This window comes from Crassostrea angulata, chromosome 7 (genome assembly GCF_025612915.1).
Source record: "Crassostrea angulata isolate pt1a10 chromosome 7, ASM2561291v2, whole genome shotgun sequence".
Lineage (NCBI taxonomy): Eukaryota > Metazoa > Mollusca > Bivalvia > Ostreida > Ostreidae > Magallana > Magallana angulata.
In genome coordinates, this window is record NC_069117.1 from 56659724 (window position 1) to 56683788 (window position 24065).

At 35.9% G+C, this 24065-nt stretch overlaps 1 pseudogene; it reads left to right on the forward strand.

Moving 5' to 3' along the window:
* Positions 1-139: 139 nt before the first annotated feature.
* Positions 140-23600, forward strand: LOC128191821 (ATP-binding cassette sub-family C member 4-like; annotated as a pseudogene).
* Positions 23601-24065: the final 465 nt, after the last annotated feature.

The following is a 24065-nucleotide window of genomic DNA, read 5'->3' on the forward strand; positions in this document are numbered from 1 at the left end:
CACAGTTTGTATGGCCTCTTGTAGTAACTAATTCAGATGCATGCTTGGTCACTGTTTTTCATGTGTATTTGATTTGTTTCTTAGGTGAACATAAACATGATATACTAACTTTAACTTAAAGGTGATCAAAATAAAAACATTCAAGACGATAAAATGGAAGACAAACTAAAAGGACCATGTCCATATAGTACAGCTAACTGGCTCTCTAGGTTCACTTTCTGGTAAGTCATAATTTTTTTAAACACACTGCAGCCTTTTGAAAAGAAGGCCAATTAAAAATTCAACTTTCGTAGAGATTTTGCTTTTGGTCTTTGTTTATTTTCGTGCGTCGTCCGTTTTACAATTTTATCTTCTCCATAAAAACTTGAAGTCCAGTTTTTACTATCTTTTTAAGCACTGCAAACAGATAGCCATGCTGTGACCCTATTGAGTACAAATCGATTGTATGGCGAATTAGTCATGAATATTTTGATTCCCATTTTCTGTGCAATAGTTGTTCAAATGCAGAGTGACAGAATGCACTTTGTGGCCTGACGATGGCTTTTGTAAGTACTGCAAAATTATACTGCGCAGTAGTCTTAGATAATGTTATGCTACCAGGTTCAAGATAGGATACGGGCACAATCATATCCAAATTGAGAGTTTATAAACAAGTCAGATTTGGCGACCCCGTGTCCGCATCGATATCACTTGTACTAGATACTTAGCCATGTATGTTACCTTTGTAACCTTTAAAACCATGTACTTATATACCGGTATGTTTCTATATATGATCTATCAATATTGCACGTGGTCTCATAACCATGCCGGAGGCTCAGAAACCCGCATCCCTAGACTATATGATGGACAGTTTTACAGATTGTTTTACTGTATTTGGAAGTGAAATATACCTTCGGAATTTATATAGATACTTGTGCTGTTAGAATTGAGCTTACAATTTTGTAAAACTATACGATCACAATGTGAAAAAAACCTGACATAAAGATCTGACAAGTCAACATAATTATCTGACAAGACGACATCAAGATCTGACAAGTCGACATGGATATCTGACAAGTGGTGGCAGAACTATGCCACCATTCAAAAACCCATTAAAAGGTATATAGATGAAACAGATGCGTCTAAAGAAAGTCCGTTTTGGAAAGACCTTAAGAAACAGACCCTAAACAGGCGTTAGCAGTAATGCGAAAGACTCAACATAATTCTTATGAAATTTTTCCGTTGCTTGCTGAAAGACTGTCATAAATCGTGGAAGACACAGTTGTATATTGGCATAGTGATCAAACATTCTTGACCATACAAAGTCGATAGAAGCAATTTAAAACGTGTCAGTGTTTTACAGTGAGCACATTTGACAAACGTCTACCTGGATATAACCCACGTGACTACATGTATTTGAAATGATTTATTCCATACTTGGATTCAACATGGATCACGCAGGTAATAGCTTTGGCTTGCTATCGGGAAAAACTTGAAGTTTTTCATTTCTTTAGTACTAGTCTAATGTTGTACAAACTTCACAGGAGTATTCTAAATGTATAGTATGTAAAATGTTCGTCTTTCATATTTCCCACAAGTTCGTAGACGGTTAGGCTGGCAATAAGCAATGGCTTTGAAATGAATGCCTGTCCTCGATATACTATATAAATAATTAATGAATGTCGACTGACCCTTACTATGTTGCAAAGCTTTGTGGTTTGCTACAAACTAAATTCAGCGCTAACTTGTTGATTCATATGGTTTAGATATCAAGAGATGATGTGAGATAAAAAATTATGCTGAACTTGAATCTTTATTTTTTCACTATTCACCAGGGCCTATAAGTGCACTCGTTCTTTAGAGCTTTGGTATATACTGGTGAAGCTGTATCTAAAATCAGTAAGACAATGTATGATAATCTATTTTCCAGTCCCAAGTTGTTTAAAAATGACATCTCATTTCTATAAGCAGCAAATGGCAGTTCTTTGATTGCGATTAGGTAAATATCTCGTTTAAGATTACAGATTAACTTTAGAACACAATCTTTATTTGACAAAGGGACTCAACAGGGACAGTGATAGGCTCAAGAAAAAAGATGTTCGTTTGAATACTCTGATCATGGGCTTCTGCACATAGATGGCAAAGTATATTCGGAACTGAAAAAATGTTTACACATCTTAACTATTGTAAGAACACCTAAGAAATTTATTATGGGACTAAACACTGTGACTGTATTATTTGGAAGAATAAACAACAATTTCACTATAGAAGAATGTGACTTACTTGAAGTAAACAGTATAGAAAATAACTGCGTAATGGAGGATCCATGGCTATATTTAAAGACACAGTTTGTATAGTTCGAAAAGACAAGAGGTTTCTAAAAATCTTCCTTAATTAAACCAACAGAAAATATAAAATTAAAAGAGGTACATCGTAGGACGTGTTGTCGCATTAAAACCCAAAAGAAATCTCAGAAATACAGACCACTCAAATCACAGAAGACAAGATTGATGTGCCAAAAAGAATCTCAACACTAAATCAAAAGACTTGTAAACAAAAACAATGATTTATTTGAAAAGAAAAAACAGTAATTTTAGAGTGACTGATACTGTTATGATTAAGATGGAAACTGGAGATCATCATCCAATAAAGAATATACCATACAGTGTAACCTAAATAATAGACAGATAATCGATAATGCCGTTACTGAAATAATGGACTTAAAGTTTATTGAAAGATCACAGTCGCTTAGGTCATTTCCCTTAATAGTGGAGGAGAAGAAAGACGGAACAGACCGGATATGCGTCTATTTTAGAAGTTTAAACAAGAAACTAAGACCTATATCATTCCCACTACCATTGATTAATGACACCCTTTGTTTGTTTGGCAAAGCAAAGTACACTGCAGTTGACTGAAAGATTAAATCAAATACAAAACAGATTTTGCATGTCACAAAGGACTATTCCAGTTCAACCGAATGCCATTTGAGCTGAGTAATTCACCAGCAGACTTTTATGAGCTGATGAATATAAGCATAGTCCTTCAAAGACAGGAGGAGTTTGCCATCGCATACCTGAACGACATTTTCAAATTCTCAAAGACACCAGAAGATCATCTTCGCTATATTCAAAATCTGTTTAATCGCCAAAGAAAAAATGAACAAAAACTGAAACTATAGAAATGCAGTATGTTCAAATCTTGATTTTATCATCAATTAACATGGCGTTACACTTGATTCGAAGAACATCGAAACTACCAGGTTATACGCGCCCACTACAGTCCAAGAAGTGTTTGGCCTTTTAGGTTTGTGTAGTTATTACAGGAGATTCTTACCAAACTTCTTCAAGATTCAGAACCATTGATTGACTTACGAAAGATTTATATGGACACCATGTTGTCAATAAGCGTTTGACTTTCTCAAAGAGAGTTTAACAGTTGTACCTTTGTTAGATTATCCAGATACTAAAGCCGACCTTGTCAGCAAATACAATAATCCACTTGGTCGCATGCTGACCGACGTTTTCCCATACTTATTGTTAAACCATAATTTCTCACCTAATTGTCTACGGATTTTTCGGTTTTCCCGATTACGACAAAGAGCACACGGTGGGTGTGAAAAGGTCAACAGAAGATACTCACTCCTGCATGGCACCTTATTCTACTTCTAATATTATTAGAGGTCCGTGTTTGCTCTACTTCTGTTGTATTTTTTCTTTGGACTTTTGATTTGATCACTGTTCGTTATCACCACATATAATCTTTTACATAGATGTCAGCGACAATTGTATTGGGGCTTGCCTTGCCCAAAGGACAAACGAAGGAGAAAATAAGTCAGTATACTTCTTGTCCCACGAGCTGATCATGAGTAAAACTCAATAAAAGGTCAACCATAGAAAAGAAAGTTTTTGCAACCCACAACGCCCTACAGAAGATGGACCATTACCTACACGGTGCTCAGTTTACTATAAAAACAGATCACAAGCCGCTAAAATACATCTTAGAACACTATACACAATAAGAAAATTCAAATATAGGCATTAAGTATCTCAGGATGTAGGTACATGTATAAGGTGGAGTACACAGAAAGAAGATTTAACTGCTGTGCAGAACTTATTATTATTATTATCTAGATTACCAACAGTTCCCCCTGACTTAGAAGAAGGAAAACAATCTACACATGATGAACCAGTTGTTAAGGTCAGTTTCTGTCAGAAGAATTCACTGAAATCAAACGTATTCTAACCTAAAATATTTGCCAAGTAAAAAGCTAAGCAGCACGACGAACTAATCAAACCTTTTATCAATCTACCAGAAAAAAGCCAACATAAAAGAAAGTCAACAAAACAATGAGCAGATCAAGAAGCTAAAGAATCGGCTAGAGATAGGAACATCAATAGCAACTGAAGAAAAGAAGTTCCTAGAAATAGACTGTTTGATGCACTATCTTTCAGATAGAGACTCATAAGGTCCAATGTTTCGCCGGTATGTAATTTGGAACTTTTGGTAGTGCAGCAATACCATGATGAATTTGGACGTATGGACGTTGACAACACATATGACGTAATCAGACAAAAGTACTTTATGCCAAATATTCCTTTGAAGAGGGATGCATAGTATGCCAAACGAGGAGCATTTAGAAGACTCATCCCCACTTCAATAAACATACTACCTTTTCCAAAGGCTAATGTTGGACTGAATTTATTAGGATGATATCTGACATTCTTCTTAGGAAACAAAATAGTCTCTTTTCATGACATTTACTCTGGATCGCCAGAAGTCTTCCCTGTTTCTGATAAATCAGCTGGCAATATAGTTCAATTTATATTAGAAGAAATATATTCAAGATACGGTTGTCCTCTTCAAATCCTCACAGAAAAGAGAACGTGGATAACAAAGTGGAAGAAACTTTAAAAGAACTGGATATCAACCACGTCATAACATCTTATTACTGTCCTCAATCTAATGGCAAAGTGGAAAGATTTCATCGAACCCTTCACGGTGTAATTGCTAAGAAAATAACAGACAACGCTCAAACATAGGATCTGCATTATAATCATGTCCATCTTAATGATTCGTCGTGTCACAAGGTTTTATACTAGTACATTGTAACATGAAAAAAGAAGAAAAAGAAAGCTCAAGCCGATAAGTAGAGTAAAGACGAAGATTTTTAGGTAGGAGACTCGGTCTACCTAAAAGGACCAGTTAGTTTCGTGGTGAGAGATTAATTGACTGGATTAACCACCAAATGCCATGCACAATAATTTATAATGGCTGATAGTTTTCATTGATCCCTTTCACAAGCTACTGAAGATAGCAGAAGAACTCTGATAAAAATTATTTTGTACAACCTGAAGACGAGCCATCATCGGAAAATGTAAATGTGCAACCGGAACCATTAGATAGAGCTATACAGTTTTAACAACAGGAAAGCGAACAGTCGTTAGACAAAGAAGACACATCCCTAGCAAAACTTAAATGAAGTATAAGAATTAAAAATGTCATTGATTTTGAGTCGGGATCATATGAAACCCTTGAGTAAGAACATTGTGAAGATAGAGGTCAAAACTATGAAATAACCCTAGATAACCCAAATGTACCCTTAGACGAAAATATGGAAATAGATAAAATAATACGAAAAGTAGGTCTATTCTTCAAGCTAACCACTAACCCATGTAAATTACTCCCTAAGCCCTGTAAAGAAATGATAAATAAGAGTAAGCAATAACGATAACTTTAGGGCATTGTTTTCACAGACGTAAAACTATTATCGGGAGATATATGTTGATGTACATGCTGGTCAGTTTGTCAAAATAGGGATGATACCTGGATGAGAAAGGTTCTTCCAAGGACGATTTGTTCTGTTGTGTGAATCCAGAGACACGAACCTTTAAAGAAACAATTGAATTGGAACACATAGTGAAATACACTTTTATCCCGAAGAAACCCGGAAAGCAGTAAAATAGAAGCCCTTAAGATGGTTCATAGCACAAGGACAGTGTCTTCCGACTTAGCAAGACAATTACTCGGAGAGATGAATGAAGAAGAATCTCACTGTGCCAAATACTATAGATCGAACCTACAGCTGGCATGCAAATACATTGAAGAAAAGGCCGCGATATCATCGCAACAGAGGAACACAGGAGATATTAGATCAAGTTCTTCACAAGGAAAACACTCTTTCTTTTCAACCCAATTTTTCATCATCGGTACTTCGAAAAAAAAATTTGGTGCATATTGCGAGACGACTTCTCGCGAAATATCTCCTGCGAAGTTTATACTCCGAAATGAAGCTTAAAGCTGACATGAATTTATAGATACGCATTATTTCCCTTTTAACTCCTACTACCGCCATATTAGTTGTCGATTTCTATTGTTCTGCTCAACGCTACACACCCCCTATATAAGGCTGAGAGCACTATTCATGCCTCACCGCATTCAGGTATTTCATACACCCGAACACGTTACCTTTGAGAAAAAGACGTGAAGAAACGGGTTTTTAACAAAAATATGATAACCGCTGCACTGGCAAGGAACATCCAATAAACGACGAAACAAGAAAGACTGAAATTCAGGCACAGATACTTCAAAAATCCTTGATTATTGTAGACTTTTTTTTCCTGTGTATGTTATAACATCGTACATGCGCAAACAACACATTGTGGCAGATCGAGCAATGTCAATGATTGCATAGATTTTAGAAATTGAGCGTTTTTGTAGAAACCAATGAAAACGATGTTGCATTGTTACTTTCTTGGATTTACTATCATTTATTTACTGTGTTAGATGTAGTGCTACCAGGGTTTTCAAAAAGATGCAGACGTCATGCACTCTGTATGAACGACACACGTCTTTGATATGCATATAAATTAAGGCGACATTATCTGTGCAAAATAATACGGATATCTTGGACATTCTTTCAGAGAATAAATATATTTTGTGTTTTATTGATTATTGTTTTCTTTATTCTTTATGACAAAAATTTTACTACAATGTGTAGATCATGCATTTAGAAGTCCGTGCAACCTGAATGCATCGATCGGAAAGCAACCGACCATAACTTTCTTAACCGGAATATGTATCCCAGTGGCAGGAGTAGAGGAGCGATCGAAACTAATCTGGCGACCAAATGCTTTTATGAATTCATGTCGGCTTTAATGAAAAAATGACAATAACAAACCGTCAACCATCTCAAAAATCCATAAAACGAAAAACAAATTCAAAGTGCCATATTATTCAGTTGACCATCAATGCCGGTGACCAATCTCAAATGAAAGTAAGCTGAGTACAATGATATGAATATTGTACTGTACATGATATTATTTTAACCATGTTACTGTGATGTTTGTGGGTGATGTTTTTTTTAATAATGTCGTTGGTGATTTAGGTGGGTAAATCCGCTGTTCCATTATGGTTTCCGCCACCCCTTGACACAGGATCATCTGTACGATATCTTACCAGAGGACCAGTCCCACTTATTAGGGGATCGTATGGAAAAGTAAGGAAAGTCTTGAACGTTAACGTGAACATATACTGATTTAAGTGTAAGATTCTCTCACTGGTTTGTCCGATGATTTAGAAATCTGTAGAATAGTTTATTTAAATTGGATTTTTTCGCATGGAAAAGTAAGAGAAGTCTTGCACATGTCGTATTTTGATATATTATATGAAACATTCATTTTCGTTATTATCATTATAGTACACAACTTAATTGTCATTCTTTTCCGATGTCGACACGAGAGCACGTCTGCATAATACGATATTACACGACTCGACAGAATAATTAAAAAAAAGTGATTGTGAGACAAAATGCAAATGGGAATTATTAGATGCATATATTGAAATAATGTGCAAGATATTCTTTAATCATATTCTAGTAAGTCAAAGGTTTAATTTCTATTTTTTGTTGTTACTCGTAAAACATCTAGTTAACCCTTCTATCTATTTCCTAATTCCTTAATTAGTTTAGTAAGTCGAATACTTCTACTTTTTGTGTGCAATAAATAAACAGATTTTTGTATGGACGGAACCGTAGCTCCGAAGTCCGACAACCCAAATCTTCAGTGGAGCTACGCATAAAGTTATGCAATATGTAGCTTCTAGGTCGTCCATCCGATTTTTTTTTTTGAACGGGGTCTACATACCTGCAGCTTATTAAGATAGGGATTGCTTGAATTCGTTAATATATGCGCTAATAGTTATTTAAAAAGATTTCAGAATATTTAGGGTCTTCCGTCTTCAGCGGAAGACCCTACTATTATTCTATTGTTTCTTTTTCACTTTTCTTATTAGGGTCTTCCGTTTCCAACGGAAGACCCTCTTGTTATTCTTTTGTTTCTTTCTATTATTAGGGTCTTCCGTTTCCAACGGAAGACCCTCTTGTTTTTCTTCGGTTTCTTTTTATTATTATTTTATTTTTTATTTTTTTCTGACTCCTTCTCGGCTTTATATCTCAAAAAGTTTTCATCCGATTTCAATGAAATTTTCAGAGCATTTGTAAAGTAACCGTGCCTAAAGGATGTGAAAGTTTCAGCATTTATGTCACTTCCGTTCAAATTTGGCGGCCATTTTTAAATTAAAAAAAAGTGATTTTGTCCGGAAGAAATCTCCGTAAACTTTAAAGATATCGCTTTGAAATTTTTACTGATGATAGATGTATCAATTCTATACTGTACTTGGGGGTTTAAAATTTTGTTCATCAATTTTGCTCAAAACCGGAAGCAGTTCCAATTTTTGGAAATTTTCATTTTTTTGAACAAAATAAGACAATACCATCGTCTTATAGAACTTGCCATGGTGAATTCAAATCTGAAATCTGTTTGAAAATCGGACGATGCATTACAGAGATATCGGGGTTTAAAAATTGATTTTCCGGAAATTTTGATTCCGCGTCCTTGGTTTAAAAAATAGCGTAATGTTCATAGTAAAATAAATTCGTACCAAAAATAACTGTTAAGTCGTTCTTGAAATCAGAAAGGTTTTTGTTAATTCGTACTTACAATCATTCGGATTTTGTTAAGTCGTACCAGGAATAATTCGATTTTTTCATCTTTTTATTTTAGTTACTGTTGTTGTTGGTTTAAGAGCTCTGCTTCTTACAGGAACTTCCGACTTTACTTCCGACATTAACGGAAGACCCACTCGTTGACAACCGATTTTAATGAAACTTTCAGAGATTATGTGAAACTATAAAACCTCAAGGTTTGTGAAGTTTCTCTAAAAACGTCACTTCCGTTTTTACGTTACGTCATTTTTAAAATTTTCAAAAAGCCATTTTGTCCGCGGCGTTTCTCAAAAAAACGCTTTAAGATAGTGGCTTGAAATTTTCAATGGTTATGATTTGGTCTATTTACCTCTGTAATAAGGCTCGAAATGAAAATCTGTCACTTCCGGTCGAAACCGGAAATGAAACAAATTTTTCGAAAAAATGAATTGTCTGATCAAATCAAAAATGAATATGTGTTTTGTAGAGCTTATCAAGCTGAATCCAACACTGAAAGCCGTTTTAAAATCGGACGATGCATTACAGAGATATCCGGAAATTTTGATTCCGCGTCCTTGGTTTAAAAAATAGCGTAATGTTCAAAGTAAAGTTAACTCGTACCAAAAATAATTGTTAAGTCGTACTTGAAAACATTCGGATTTTTTTTATTAAGTCGTTCTTGAAATCGGAAAGGTTTTCGTTAAGTCGTACTTAAAATCATTCGGATTTTGTTAAGTCGTACCAGGAATAATTCGGTTTTTTTCATCTTTTTATTTTAGTTACTCTTGTTATTGGTTTAAGAGCTCTGCCTCTTTCAGGAGCTTCCAGATTTACCTCGGACATTAAAGGAAGACCCACTCGTTGCTTTGCAACGAGCTTTGCTCTAGTTATTCTTTTTATTCTTTTTTTGTCTTACAAATTTTGTGCAGGCGATTTCTCGAAGATGGCTCATTCGATTTTCTTCAAATTTTGAGGGTTGATGTGTCGGTATCTGACGTTTGTACCGCCGTTTCAATTTTTTGATAATCACTTCCGGTCGGAAGTAATCGTCCGTTTACGATTTTTAAAAGTCAATTTTGTCGGCTAGAGATATAAAAAACGAATAAAGATATAGGGCTGAAATTTTCAGTGAAGATAGTCTTCCACTTAACCTGTTGCAACATGGTCATAAAATCGTCCGCCGTCACTTCCGGTCGTCACCGGAAGGGAAGATAAAAAATCGGTTTTTTCAACTTTTTATTTATATATATTTTTCTAACGGGTTGATAGAGACTCTTTTACTGATTAAGAATATGTAAAAAATTTTAAAATCGATTGATGCGTTCCCGAGATATTAAGCATCAAATTCCTGAAGCGAGAGTCCGATTAGCTCAGTCGTTACAGTGGTGGACATGTGCCCAGGCGACCTGGGTTCAAGCCCTGGGTGCCGACATTTTTTTCCCTAATTTTTTTGGCGTTAATTAACAATTTAGTCTTAAAAGTGAAGGATTTAATCTCATTTACTCAAAAATCGGACGGAAGACCCACTCGTTGCACGCAACGAGAACGATCTAGTTTTATTTCTCTATCTTTTTGCATAGACGGCTTTCTTGACAGTAATTACTGAGAGAGATATAATATAACTATTATGGACATCAGTTTACGGTCAATATGTGGTTTTATAGACCAATGTCAAGTGATATGGACCGAAGTCACGGAAAGTGATAATGTATGCTTAATCCATATCGATTTTTGTGTACTCAGTCAATATCACTTGACATGGGTCCATATAACAACATATCGACTTACAAATGAAGTAAATAGTTGTATATTGTAAGATTCTCTTATGGTTTCTTCGATGATTTAGGAGTCCATAGAATATTATTTTAAGTCTTTAGATATATTTTCTTTCTTAATGCCTGCAGATCCTGGAATACCCATGTGAAAAAATGTGAAGATAACGAGGAAAATCCAAGTTTGTACTGGGCAGTGATTGCAGAGTTCAAATGGGAGTGGGGTGTCAATGGCTTCTTTCTTATCGCCTCTGTAAGCAAATTGGCCGAATGTTATGTTAAACCTATCAACTTTTGGAATTTCTTTTGAAAGTGTAACTCATGCATTTTCGACCAAACATAATTCTTAAAACAATTGTTATTGCTGGCATATTCATAAAATAAATGTGATTTTTAATTATACATATGGTTGGGAAACAAAAGTCGTTATAGAAATCATTATCCTGTTCTGTCTATTGGAGTTAAAGTTATTAGTAGTTTTGGTTTATCACCCCTTTCAATCCTTGTTGATCATGTTGGACATGAGAGTATATATGCAGCCATGATAAAGGTTTTAGTTAGATGCAGTCTTAGTTGAAGACAAAGTCTAAGTTGAAGACGATTACCTCATTCTAAGTGAGAACTTTGATAAGAGGATAAGTTTGAAGCACATGTGCTCCATGATAGAATATGTGTTTGTGTATATTATTGATTAAAATATTTGTTTAAGAAAATTTATAGCACGGTTAATTTATATATTTCTTAAATAAGCAAGCTAAGGGAGAGCAACCTAATACTTAAAAACATTACAGTTGAACAAGAATCACGATGCCTCAACTAAATGACAGATTAGATTACATTGAACTTGTAGCCGGATATAGAAACTATAATGCTGTCTCTATAAACAATTGTAATTTTTTTTCCGTTTCTTCTTGTCGCGTATTTATATAGGAAGGCATCAGGATTGTTCAGCCCTACCTTATTGGTCGGATCATCTCCTACTTCCAGCCTGGGACCACCTTGTCACAAACGGAGGTGTACATCTACGCGACGGTGGTGGTAGTCAGCCACATTCTACAGCTGATCGTCAATCCCAAGTACTACTTCAATAGCCAACATATTGCTTTGAAAATGAAAGTAGCTCTGGCTAGCCTTATTTATAGAAAGGTGAGACAAACTCTACAATTGACTGTTAAAAAAATTGATCTGTAATTTTATTCTTAATTAATGGAGTTCTCAATGTAAAACTAGATTGTTATTTCATAAACTAAAATAAAAATTTTCAGATACTGAAAATGAGCAGCTGGTCTAAACATTCGACGACTTCTGGAAAAATTATCAACCATTTGTCAACGGATTTGGAAAAATTCTCATATGTAAGACTGTAAATTCATAACAACTATTGAATGATAAGATTTTTTGTTGTTGAGAAAAAATTAATGTTCCATTGATTGTGCAGCTGTTGTTTTACTCAGACGATCGAGAGCTTCCATTTTTGTTGGCTGGGTCCCCTGGAGATTGTGGTTATCCTGTACTTATTGTACCAACAGATCGGTCTGATCAGCCTCCTTACTTTGACTATTATATTGGTTCTGCTACCCCTACAGGTCATGCTGGGATGGATTTATGGAAAACTGAGGTGCAGACATTCGTAATTCTCTGCTAGTGGAAACACATATTTCAATTATTTACAGTTACAGGCGCTTTGAGCAAAACGCCAGAACCCCCCCCCCCCAAATTTTGATTCATTTTAATCTTATGTTTTAAGCCTTCACAATCAGCATGAATCTGTAATATGCATGCTTATCATAACTGTGTTGAACTTTATAAGAAGCTGCTAAATGAAAAGTCTACTGTTTAATACTAATTATGTTGAATGTAATTATGTAGGATGAAGATAGGAGCTGCAGGAGACAAAAGGATCCATTTGATGAACCAGATAATCTCTGGGATGAGAGTTATTAAAATGTACTGCTGGGAGAAACCATTCAGTGAAATTGTGTTTAACATCAGAGGGTAATTGTTACTTTCGTTGAGTCTCTGGTATCTGTCATTGCTTGGTTTTAAATGCTGCTTGGCTTGATTGAATTTTTAAATATCATCAAAATTGTTTAAAATCTTTGATTTATTTATGAAGTTGGTGAAGATTAGCAGTTTACTTACTTTAAGCTTTGTTTTCAGTTTGGAGGTTAAAAAATGTCAATTATTTATCACAAGTTATGTATCAAGAGGTCACTTTCGTGAAGAATGAAGATAGGAGCTGCAGGAGACAAAATAATTCATTTGATGAACCAGATAATCGCTGGGATGAGAACTATAAAAATTTACTGCTGGGAAAAACTTTTATTTACTGTTATTGAGTCTCTGGTGTCTGTCATTGCTGGAATGTATATGCTGCTAAGCCTTATGTGGGAAATCGTGAAAAGTATTACAAATCCTGTCTTCATTTTATCCTGATAAATAGAGAATAATAAAAGCAAAATGAATATTACACCCCACGTCAACCCGAGACTGTAAAATCAGCCCAAGGACCAAAGACCAGAGCAGAGGACTGATTGGTCGATGGTTGATTTTGATACAGATTTTGACATGGATTTTTGTGTTTATTAAACATTTGAATTAATAACACATCTTTATGTTCATGTCAAAAACTTTTTAAAACTTTATCATAGCTTTTCTATCTCCCTACCGGCATGTTTTGACCATTTTATGACAATATATTCATGTCATTTAATCATTGTTCAAACTACAGATTATGCATCAATATAAGAGAAAAGATCTGAGGTATTTAGGAAAAAAGCAAAGGTGTTCCATAAAGGTGTTAGTAAGGGTGTGCTAAAGAGTAAAAAAAGGTGATGCCATACTGGATGTGATGAAGGCGTTTGCCGTTGTTCATTGTTGTATCAGGCCTAGGGAAGCAAAGGCCCTGTATTTTATATCAAGTATAAAATAAAGATTCTTAATTTAATGTATTTAATACATGTATATTGAATTTAGATTAGAGGTGTCCGAGATATGGAAAGCCAATATTGCCAAGTCCATCAACATGGGTTTGTTCCAGAGTGCCTCTGTGGTCATCAGCATGGCCCTGTTTGGAACAGCGTGGTACACGGGGGTTCCCCTGTCCACCCAGAGGATCCTGGGCTGGGTCTTTTGTCTCCGCTTTACCATCTTCCTCTTTATGATGCATCTGGTGGAAGATAACAAGCAGCTGGCATCTTCCCTCAAAAGAATACAGGTAAACTGTCAGTAAATCTGCTAAAGAATATGACGTTGTATATCTTTTTATACATTTAATTAGGAAACATATCAAGGTTGTGATTCCTCATCCCGCCAATCTTTAAGAGTACAATATCTTTATGAAAAAAAATATGAAATACAAATGTTCTAATAAGTCACAGTGCTTTTCTGCCACATTGAGTTGTAATCAAACAAAACAAAATAGGAACCATCTGTTTTAGAGTTTTTAACCTTCACATTTTTAAACATTCTAGTGTATGCATATGAAACATTGAGGCATTTATTTATAAATTACATAATATGTAATATATATGTATATAATTTTTTGATCACATTTTTCCAAACTACATGCACTTTGTCATTATTTTGATTAATTGTCTTTTTACATGTCTGAAAAATAACTACAAATGCTGAACTTTTCTTTCAGTCTTTCCTCACAGTGGAGGATATGAAGGTCTTTTCCGAGTCTGAAGAGACGGCCAAGTCGATGGAGAAGAGGGGTGTGGCTGTCTGTATCAGGGACATGACCGCCAGCTGGCTCGGGCCCCACCCCCAGGACAAGGGGAGTTTTGCCGATAACGTTCAAGACCAGGTGAGTCTGCATGAAAAGAAAACACAGAGACCAAATTGATATGTTCTACCAATTTTATCTTAATTTTTTTTAAATAAAAAAATTTAACAATGTACAAAACTAACGACCATGTTATACTAGTGTGTAGAATGTGTTAAAGTTATAACTTTGGATTTAGAATCTTTTATTGAAAACTTACAAAATCAATTTGAATACAATTCAGACATTAGAAGTAAAGAAAACCTAATATTGATAGTGAAGGGTGATATATTGTGGGCATTTCAGGGGATGAAAAAACCATTTTCTTTGAAGAATATTGATCTTGATGTCAGAAAGGTAGGAGGTGAATGTCAATCACAAAGTTCTAATGTTTTAACAGATCTATTCTTTTACAATTGAAAGAGTCTATGTCTCTTGAATTTCAATGTCGGATGATGTTTTGTAATTCTCTATTTCCGCCGTCAAAACTACAATGCCAATTATTTCACTTTAAGTTTAAAACATCTTGGGATAAAAGGAATCTTAATTATGAAATTTATGACCTTACCACCCTCGGGACCTCATGGACAGGACAAAACTTTCAAAAATTCTCTCTACTCCCACAAATGCGAAAGAGACCTAATTACATGGTTATGATGTCCATGAAGCTCTCTCTATAAAAAGTTCATGACCCCTGGGCCAAGGGTTCAGGCCCTAGGGTTGGGCCAATATTACTATATCATGGAAATTTATTAAATGAAAAAATGACAAAATCAAACTGTCAATTATCTCCAAAATCCATAAAACGAAATACAAAATCAAAGCAGAGCAACACGGACCTCTAAAAAGATAGAGGTAGGATCAGGTGCCATGGAGGTATGAGCATCCTCAGCTGACTGGTCACACCCGCCGTGTCCTCTTTGTCGTAATCGGAGAAAAACGAAAAAGTCCGTAGACAATTATGTGATTAATTATGGTCTAAAAATTAGTATGAAAACGTCAGTCAGCATGCGACCCAATGGAAGATTGTATTTGCTGACAAGGTCGTTGTATCGACCATAGAACCTACGAAAAGATGACTTCAAACGAGACTGTAGATAGTCCTGTTTTATCAACTTGTTTGTCAGTAGCTTGCCTTGCCTTAGAAACTGTATATACGAAGAGTATGTCCTTGTGTATCGAATTAACTGAGAGACAAAAACACCATATGCAGGTGATGAAGGTATATTGCTACATAATTAAGGAAAGTTGACTATAGAAAAAGTCATCGCGTTTATCATAATGTTTTGTTGTTAGGTTACCATCAATGTCAATGTCCAGTAAAATATTCAAACATGAACCAGATGGCGCAGACTCGGTGGTATCTTTTATTTCAAGTTCACTGGCATATATTGAGTCGACTTAAGTATTGAAATAACAATTGTTAATTGATAATCTGTCGTCAATATCTGAATGTTGAGTTGAAGGCCACAGCGAGTGATTTATTTTTTTCACGTACAAGTTTTTGAATAAATTCTACTACAGAAGAATACCAAAATAGGTCTGCTACCAATGGGACACAATTGGTACCCATGGGAATTCCAACAGATTTTTGGAAGATTTGATTTCCAAAAACTGCATAAATGTTGTCTATCAGAAACTGAAGCATTTTTTTAAATCTGAAAAACTGAAATAAAAATATTCTTCACTCCAATAAATATTTGAGAAAAACTGAATAAGCAATTATGATGTCCATGAGGCCTTCTACCTCTAATGAAGCCTAAAATGCAAACATTAGTCAAAATAAAGGCTATGGTACTCAGGGCTTTTGTTTATCATTTCAGGGAGAACTCCTGGCAGTATTGGGGCCAGTTGGTTCTGGAAAGGCTTGTATCTAGATTCAACACTGATTATTTACATTTTTAACGCTACATTTACGTATAGTTTAAAGTATTAAATCATATTTTCCTCAACAGACATCTCTTCTTTTGAGCCTTCTTAAAGAATTTCCGTCTGAGACAGGACAGGTTTGTGTGCAGGGCAGGCTGGGATACATGGCTCAGACGCCGTGGGTCATGTCTGGAACCTTTCAGGCCAACGTCACGTTTGGAGAGAATGTGGAGCAAGAGAGATATCGCCAGGTGCTACATGCGTGTCCTTTATACAAGGTACATATGGGCTTGTTCATCATTGAGTTTTTCAGAACCTTTAAGTGCAGAAAACCTTATGCTAGACTACTAGTAGAAGTTCTTTTCACTCTATATTAGTGACTATTAATGCTGTACCAGGCCATTTGAATCATGAATAAAGAAAAGAAAGTCTGAAAGTACTATCTTAATTTAAACTCTGTCTTTAAGCTATGCTTAGGTATTTATTGGATGTACATGGCTACACACTCAATTACAATCGGTTGGTTATTAAATACATGTACCATGTACTAATTGAGTGTGCATGACTGCATACTTTTTGTAGGACCTTGAGTTCATGAGACTAGGTGACCAGACCTTGGTTGGTGAGAGAGGTTTGTTGCTGAGCGGGGGTCAGAAGGCCAGACTCACACTTGCAAGGTACTCAGTGATGTTTAGTGAGAACCTATCACTTTCAAATGAACATCTCTAACAAATTATGAAACACATGCTTAGTTTAATCTATGCAGAAGCAAATCCATGAAATTATATTCCATCTTGAAATTCCATAAAGATTAACTCTCATGAATTTATATAAATCACAAGTCAAGCTCACTCAGTGTAATATAAACACAACTACTGTGAAATCATTAGATCTCGTGGTGGCTCATTTTTCGTGGAATTCGTGGGTACCTCTCATCCACGAAATAACATCCATCACGAATTTATGAATTAGGGTAATAAAGTCATATTCCCTTTTGTAGATACATATGAATACACGAAATTACGTCCCCACGAACTTGTAAAATTTAAGTCATCCACGAAAATTGGCCCCCACGAAATTTAATGATTCCACAGTATATAAAACTGAGTTTGAAATAAAGATTCAAATATGAGTTCAGCTTCACAAAAACTAGTCCTGCCATTCTTTCTTCTTTGAATTATAGGACGGTGTACAGGGAGGCAGATGTGTACCTTCTGGACGATCCCCTGGGGGCGGTGGACACAGAAGTGGGCAGTCACCTGTTCCAGAGGTATGAGAAAGAGAGAGAAAGGATGTACAGGAAGGCAGATGTGTAGCTGCTGGATGATCCCCTTAGGGGCAGTGGACAAATAGGTGGGGGAGTCATTTGTTCCAGATGCAAGAGAGAGAGAGAGAGAGAGAGAGAGAATATACTTAAATGCTGATGTCTTTCTATTTAGATGTATTTGTGAGTTGCTGAGAGGGACCACCAGGATTTTGGTGACTCATCAGCTGCAGTATCTAAGGTCAGCTGACCGAATTGTTCTTCTGACAGAGGTTTGTTCAACTTAATCTGATCAATGCTATTGGCAGCATTGATGGTTATTCTTAGTCATCTTGAAGTGATGTTTATTGTTGATCAATTTAATTTATTTTTTCTCAGATTGAGAATTGTTGAGGAGAAAATGTTTTTATATATACATAAAGCTTTTCTTTGTAGGGTAAAGTGGTAAGTGTTGGAACATATGATGAACTCGTGAGACAGGGGACAGAATTTTCCTCGATCCTTACTAGGTATGAAAAAGACATAGAAGACAAAAATGGGAGGCAGGAAAAATCTGTCAATGTACAGGGAGAAAAGGTAAGTTCCTGACTTGGAAATCGCAACTGACCTTTTATAAAACTGAAAATATGTAATCATCAAATTGAAACTTGAAGATATTTGATTTTCTGTCAGCATGGAATTTATTATATCATTTATAACTTAAAAAATCTAAGACCATTGAGCTAAGGATAAATTTCTTTCTTTAGAGCACTGAGGCGGTCGGTGATTGTGAATTTGGGGAGACCGGGGACGTTGGTTGGAATGTCTACAAGGACTACTACCTCTCCGGCCGGCCATGGCTGTACCTACCACTGACCATATTCCTTCTTCTGATTGCCTATGTCAGTGAGAGTAGCTTACAAGAGTGCTTGTGCTTGTGTCATTCTATTAGTGTGGGAAGGGGGGTGAGGGAGTGGGGTGGAGGTTTGGAATCAATTGTGTCCATATAAGGATATGCAAAATACTTGAGCATCTATTAAGTGCAACGCATTCTGAAAATACACTGAACTTTTAAAAATACGCTTAATTTTTTTTTAGTTAATATGCAGGTGATGACAAATAAAAGAAATAAAATACGTTAATGTCCAGGAAATCTATAAGACATTTGTAGGGATTTTTCAGTATTATATATATAAAAATTAGATCTTTGACAAATGCAAGATTGAGGGTGGCTTGAATAACAGGTCTAGAATTGTTTAAACAATAAATCTGTTCAAACTGTTAAGGATTTTAAGAATATATTTCTAAGTATCTTTTAAAGGTCCCAGTTTCGGACTACATACTTTAATTTTATAAATAAACTTACAGGCTGTTTATGGATATGGAGACTGGCATCTAGCTAAATGGTAAGTGATGTGTTAACGACCTTTTAAATGTATATATCTGTTCTTGATACGTGCTGTATATAAACTTAGAATTAACTTATTTCTGTGGGTGTTGTGAACCTTGTCAGTCATCTTACAACAAAGGAATAAGTGATAAAGTTTGTTCTTGCATAAGGATTATGCTATCTATGTCCGAACTATACAGGTCAAAACAATTTAACTTTAAAGGGATAATCTGTAATTTTAAATCTTTTCAGGGCTGAACTCTCAGATTCTCTTAACTTAAGGACACAAAATGGATCATATTCGCTTTATCCAGTGATGGATAAAATTTCCCCTGTACACCCAACTCTCCTCAGCAACTTTACCACCGAGGGGTCCCTAATCACCCTCCAGGGAGACGAGTTGATGCAGCAGTACCTGGTGGCCATGTCTGTCTTTGTGGTGGGAATCAGCCTCTTCAGCCTGGTGTACTTCAGAATGTCAGTCATCATCAGCAAGAGACCTCACAAAAACGTGTTCCGGGTGGTGATGGGGGCCAAGACCCATTTCTTTGACTCAAACCCTGTGGGTAACGAATCGTTTATAAGACTTATACTTGACTGTTTGTGTTGAAGTTGAATGGATGGTTTCATTTATACCTGGTGACTTTGTATTTCTAATCAGATTATGTCAGCTGCAGATTTAAAAGATTCTTGTTTTGAAATATCCCACCAAGAAGAATATCATCATTATGAGAAAACAGTCCTTGACTTAAATTTTTCTTTCATGCCGCGGGTTTTGGAAAAACCTATAGCAAACCAGTCTTTGTTACAGATTACCAGTAATATACCACAAAATAGATTTCAATATCTTTCATTTCACAATTCAAAGATAAATTGAAGTATGGAAACGGATTGTGTCATTTTTTTTCTCAGGTGACCTTGAAGGTCCATAGGTCTATTGTTATTGTTTATCGTCAGTTGTTTTATTTTGTATTTTAATCTAGATAATCGTTCGCTTGGCCATGCAAATTGGTATAACCTGTATCATCAATCCATACTTGCTGTTACCTCTGACTCCCTTGGTTATAGTGATTTACTTAGTAAGATGGTTCTCGTTACCGACCACCAGAAATATGAAACGCTTAGAGGCCATGAGTGAGTGTTACAAGTGAAAAGCTACATTGAAGATCATAGCAGATACATATCATTAACAATCTTGAAAAAATATACTAGCTGAGCCATAACAAGCATTAGTTTAATCAGTGTATTCGATTTTAGCTAGATATATAACCTAGGAGGCATGCTAGCTGCTATGTCCTTAAATGCAACCCAAGTCAAATTATCTTATGAAAATTCTTAAAACAATGTTAGTCTTTAATATCTCCACTTTGTTCAATTACCTGTTCTTTGATTAGCCCAGAGTCCTATCTTCTCCCACATCTCGGACACTCTGGTGGGTCTCCAGTCAATCCGAGCCCTGGGTATGAGTCAGAAGTTCCTGCGGGATTTTGACAGATTCCAGGACCGACACACCAGCGCCGTCTTCCTGTTTCTGTCCGCCAACCGCTGGTTCAGTCTGCGCTCTCTATTCTTCCTTGACATCTACTTTATCCTTGTCATCCTGTTGTCATTGGTTCTCAGGGATAGTAAGTAGTGGTATAAAAAATACTAAGACGTGGTCTCAATAAAATGTTATCCTATGCTCCATTTAACAAAAGAACCTAGAACAAATTAAGTTGCAGTTTGTTGTAGCTGATGAATACTAAGTAATCAGCATTTATGGCCATTAGCAGTAGGTTTTCTTGGGAAACCCAGTCCTGGATCACTTTATGTTTACAACTGATAAAAATTAATTAATACACACAATGACTGATGATTTTTAACCAAGTATGTAAAAATGCTTCAATTTTATGAAGATAAAACTTACCGGTACTTGTCTGCTTCAGTGATTGGATTATCCGGGGGACTCTTTGGAATGGCTCTTAACTATTTGCTGACAATGGCCGACCCTTTTGAGAGCATGATGAGAAAATCTGCTGACCTTAACACACAGATAGGAATCTTCTTTAGATCAATTTAAATGTACGTTGTTTTGATATCCAGAGAAGAAATTTTCTCATTTCTTTATTCTTCTTTCAAGTATTTCATAGATTCTGATTTTAGATGACATCTGTGGAAAGAATCATGTCTTACACAAAGTTAGAACAGGAGGCACCAAAAGTCTCCAATTCCCCGCCCCCTTGCTCTTGGCCTCAAAATGGGGAGATTAAACTAGTCAATGTAGGACTACAGTACTCATCTGATACTGACCAAGTCTTACACAATATAACCTGCCTTATCAACAGCAGAGAGAAGGTTAGTCAAGAGGCAAAATCAGCAGGTAAAACACCACAAGACAGACGTAAAACACCACAAGACAGACAGACAGACATTCAGATGAGCAATGTAATAATGTTCACATGCAGATATCTGGATCCCACCAATTTACTTGTAGTAACATTTCATTGGTATTTTAGGCTGTAATGAATCATGTCTTGACAATGAGATAACTCAGGGTCTTCCTTTCAGATTGGGATTGTGGGGAGGACTGGAACAGGGAAAAGTTCTTTACTGGCCGCTTTACTGAGGTTAGCTGAGCCTACAGGAGAGATTTACATCGACGATGTCAATGTGTTAAAAATCGGCCTGCACGAACTCAGAAATAAAATCTCTGTCATTCCACAGGTAGGGTCAAACTGGCTAGTTTTTTACGAATTATATGAAAATTTCTGTAATTCCAAAGAGAGGGCCAACCTCACAAGTCACACACCAATGTGAAAAATTGATTCAAACATTTTATATGCCAGCACATCAAGTTCATTTATCTCACCTTTTCTTGTTATCTAACACTCAACAAGTTTTAGTTCAGGGTTTTGATACGTTGGCATTGTTTAACACGTTGGATCAATGAACAGTGAGGTTTTTTAATCAGGTATGTACATATTTGTACAGTGTATACAGGATCCCATTCAAATGACCCAAATGACCAGAGTTTTTGCCTTCTGTTGTGGAGAATACTTTGTAAATTTAAACAATGGAATGATTAGAGCTGAATTGATAAACTTTTTGTTTTTAGGATCCAGTATTATTCAGTGGTACTTTAAGGAAAAATTTGGATCCTTTTGAGGAATACACAGATGACCAGCTATGGATAGCACTAGAACAGGTACTAACACAGCGGTAAGACTGGCAGATGTGTGTTGCAAAATTGTAAAAATAAATTATAAATTGTATAAAGTCATTTAAATGTTCTACACTCACTAATTTAACTTTGAAATTGAAATTTAATCAGTGTTTTCAGATGCATTAAGTCTAAGCTGCATTGCATTTTATTATAGGTGCAACTCAAGGTGAAAGTTCAGAGTGAGAGGGAGGGACTGTACATGGAGGTGTTTGACAGCGGACAGAACATGAGTGTGGGGCAGAAACAGCTTGTGTGTCTGGCCAGGGCCATCCTCCGACAGAACAACATACTGGTGCTGGACGAGGCCACGGCTAATGTGGATCACAAGTGGGTTACAGAGTCTAAAGGGGGGGGGGGGTCACAAGTAGGTCACATAATATGTAGGGTTCAAAAGAAGGTCATTGAGGTTGTGGGGGGTCAGGTAATAGAATATGTACAGGTCAAAAGTAGGTCACAGAATATTTTGAGGTTGCAAAAAGATTGCACAATCTTTAAAGTCCCGAGTAGGTCAAAGAATAGGGATTGGTTTATTAAATCTGTAAGGTCAGAGATGTAGATCACTCAGTCTATAGGTAACTGGATCTGTTGGGATCACATGTAGGCCTCAGAATCTATAGGGGTCACAAAAAGGTCACACACAAGAAGGCCAACCAATCTGTGAGGGTCACGAGAGGCTCACTGACTCTGTAGGAGTAACATGTAGGTCACGGAATTAATTTTAGCGGTCACAAGAAGGTTACAAGTTCGTCACATTTAGGTCAAATATCCAAGAAATCGCAAAGGCCGAGCGTGCTGGATTCTAATGTAGATATATATAACAAGTAGGCCTTAGGTGACTGAATGTGTATACATGTAAACACTTAGGCATAGTGTGATGTTATACTCAGTAGCTGAGTTTTATTTGACAGCACTGACAGGTTGATACAGGAAACAATTAGAAGTCGGTTCAAGAATTGTACGGTCCTGACAGTTGCCCACAGGATTCATACCATTATGGACTCCAGTAGAGTCATGGTAAGTATCCCTGCCTCATACCTCCCCACAATCAAATGTATAAAAAGCCAACTTTGCAGTTTTCAAAATTTATGATATACTAGTATGTTCTTATTTTGTAAATAAACTTGATTCATAAATAACAGTAGGTATGGATATAATTAATTTTGAAACACCTGCATTCTTATTCCAGGTTTTAAATCAAGGAAAACTTGTTGAATTCGATACACCATATCAACTTCTACAGATAGAAGATGGATTCTTCAGAAATCTGATCCAACAGACTGGAAAAGCCCAGGCAAAGGTTTTACAGACATTAGCTGAGAATTACCACAAAGAGAGATCTTGATTTATGGTTTTTTTAGAACTCTGAAAAAGATTTTTATCAAAATAAATTGATGAATCTAGTAAATTTGTTGCATTTTTTATCTTTGATTTTGATGTTCTGCATACCTTGGGGGCAATGTTGTACCTTTTACCTCAGGCAAGACGGATTTCTGAGGGTCTCATATAATTCTTTATTTCAGTTTACTCTTTACTGAGGCATGGTTATTTCTTTTTTTATTTTTTTCTCTCTCCGTATTCATAATGTTAACAATGGTTCAGTAAGGCAATTTTTAATGGTCAACCAAAATTTTGGTGACAGCCGTTGAATTATAAGCGAGATACACAGCTCATAATGCTTTGTTACATATATGGAAACAATTATAGCCCAAATCATTTTTTACATTTTGAATTTCCATGTTTAGACCTAAAATAAATATGACAGACGCTTGGAACTGTTTATTTATGTACAAAATGAATAAGCAGATATGAAATAAAAATCTGAGTGTCATTCGTAGTTATAAGCAAGATACAGAACTCACAA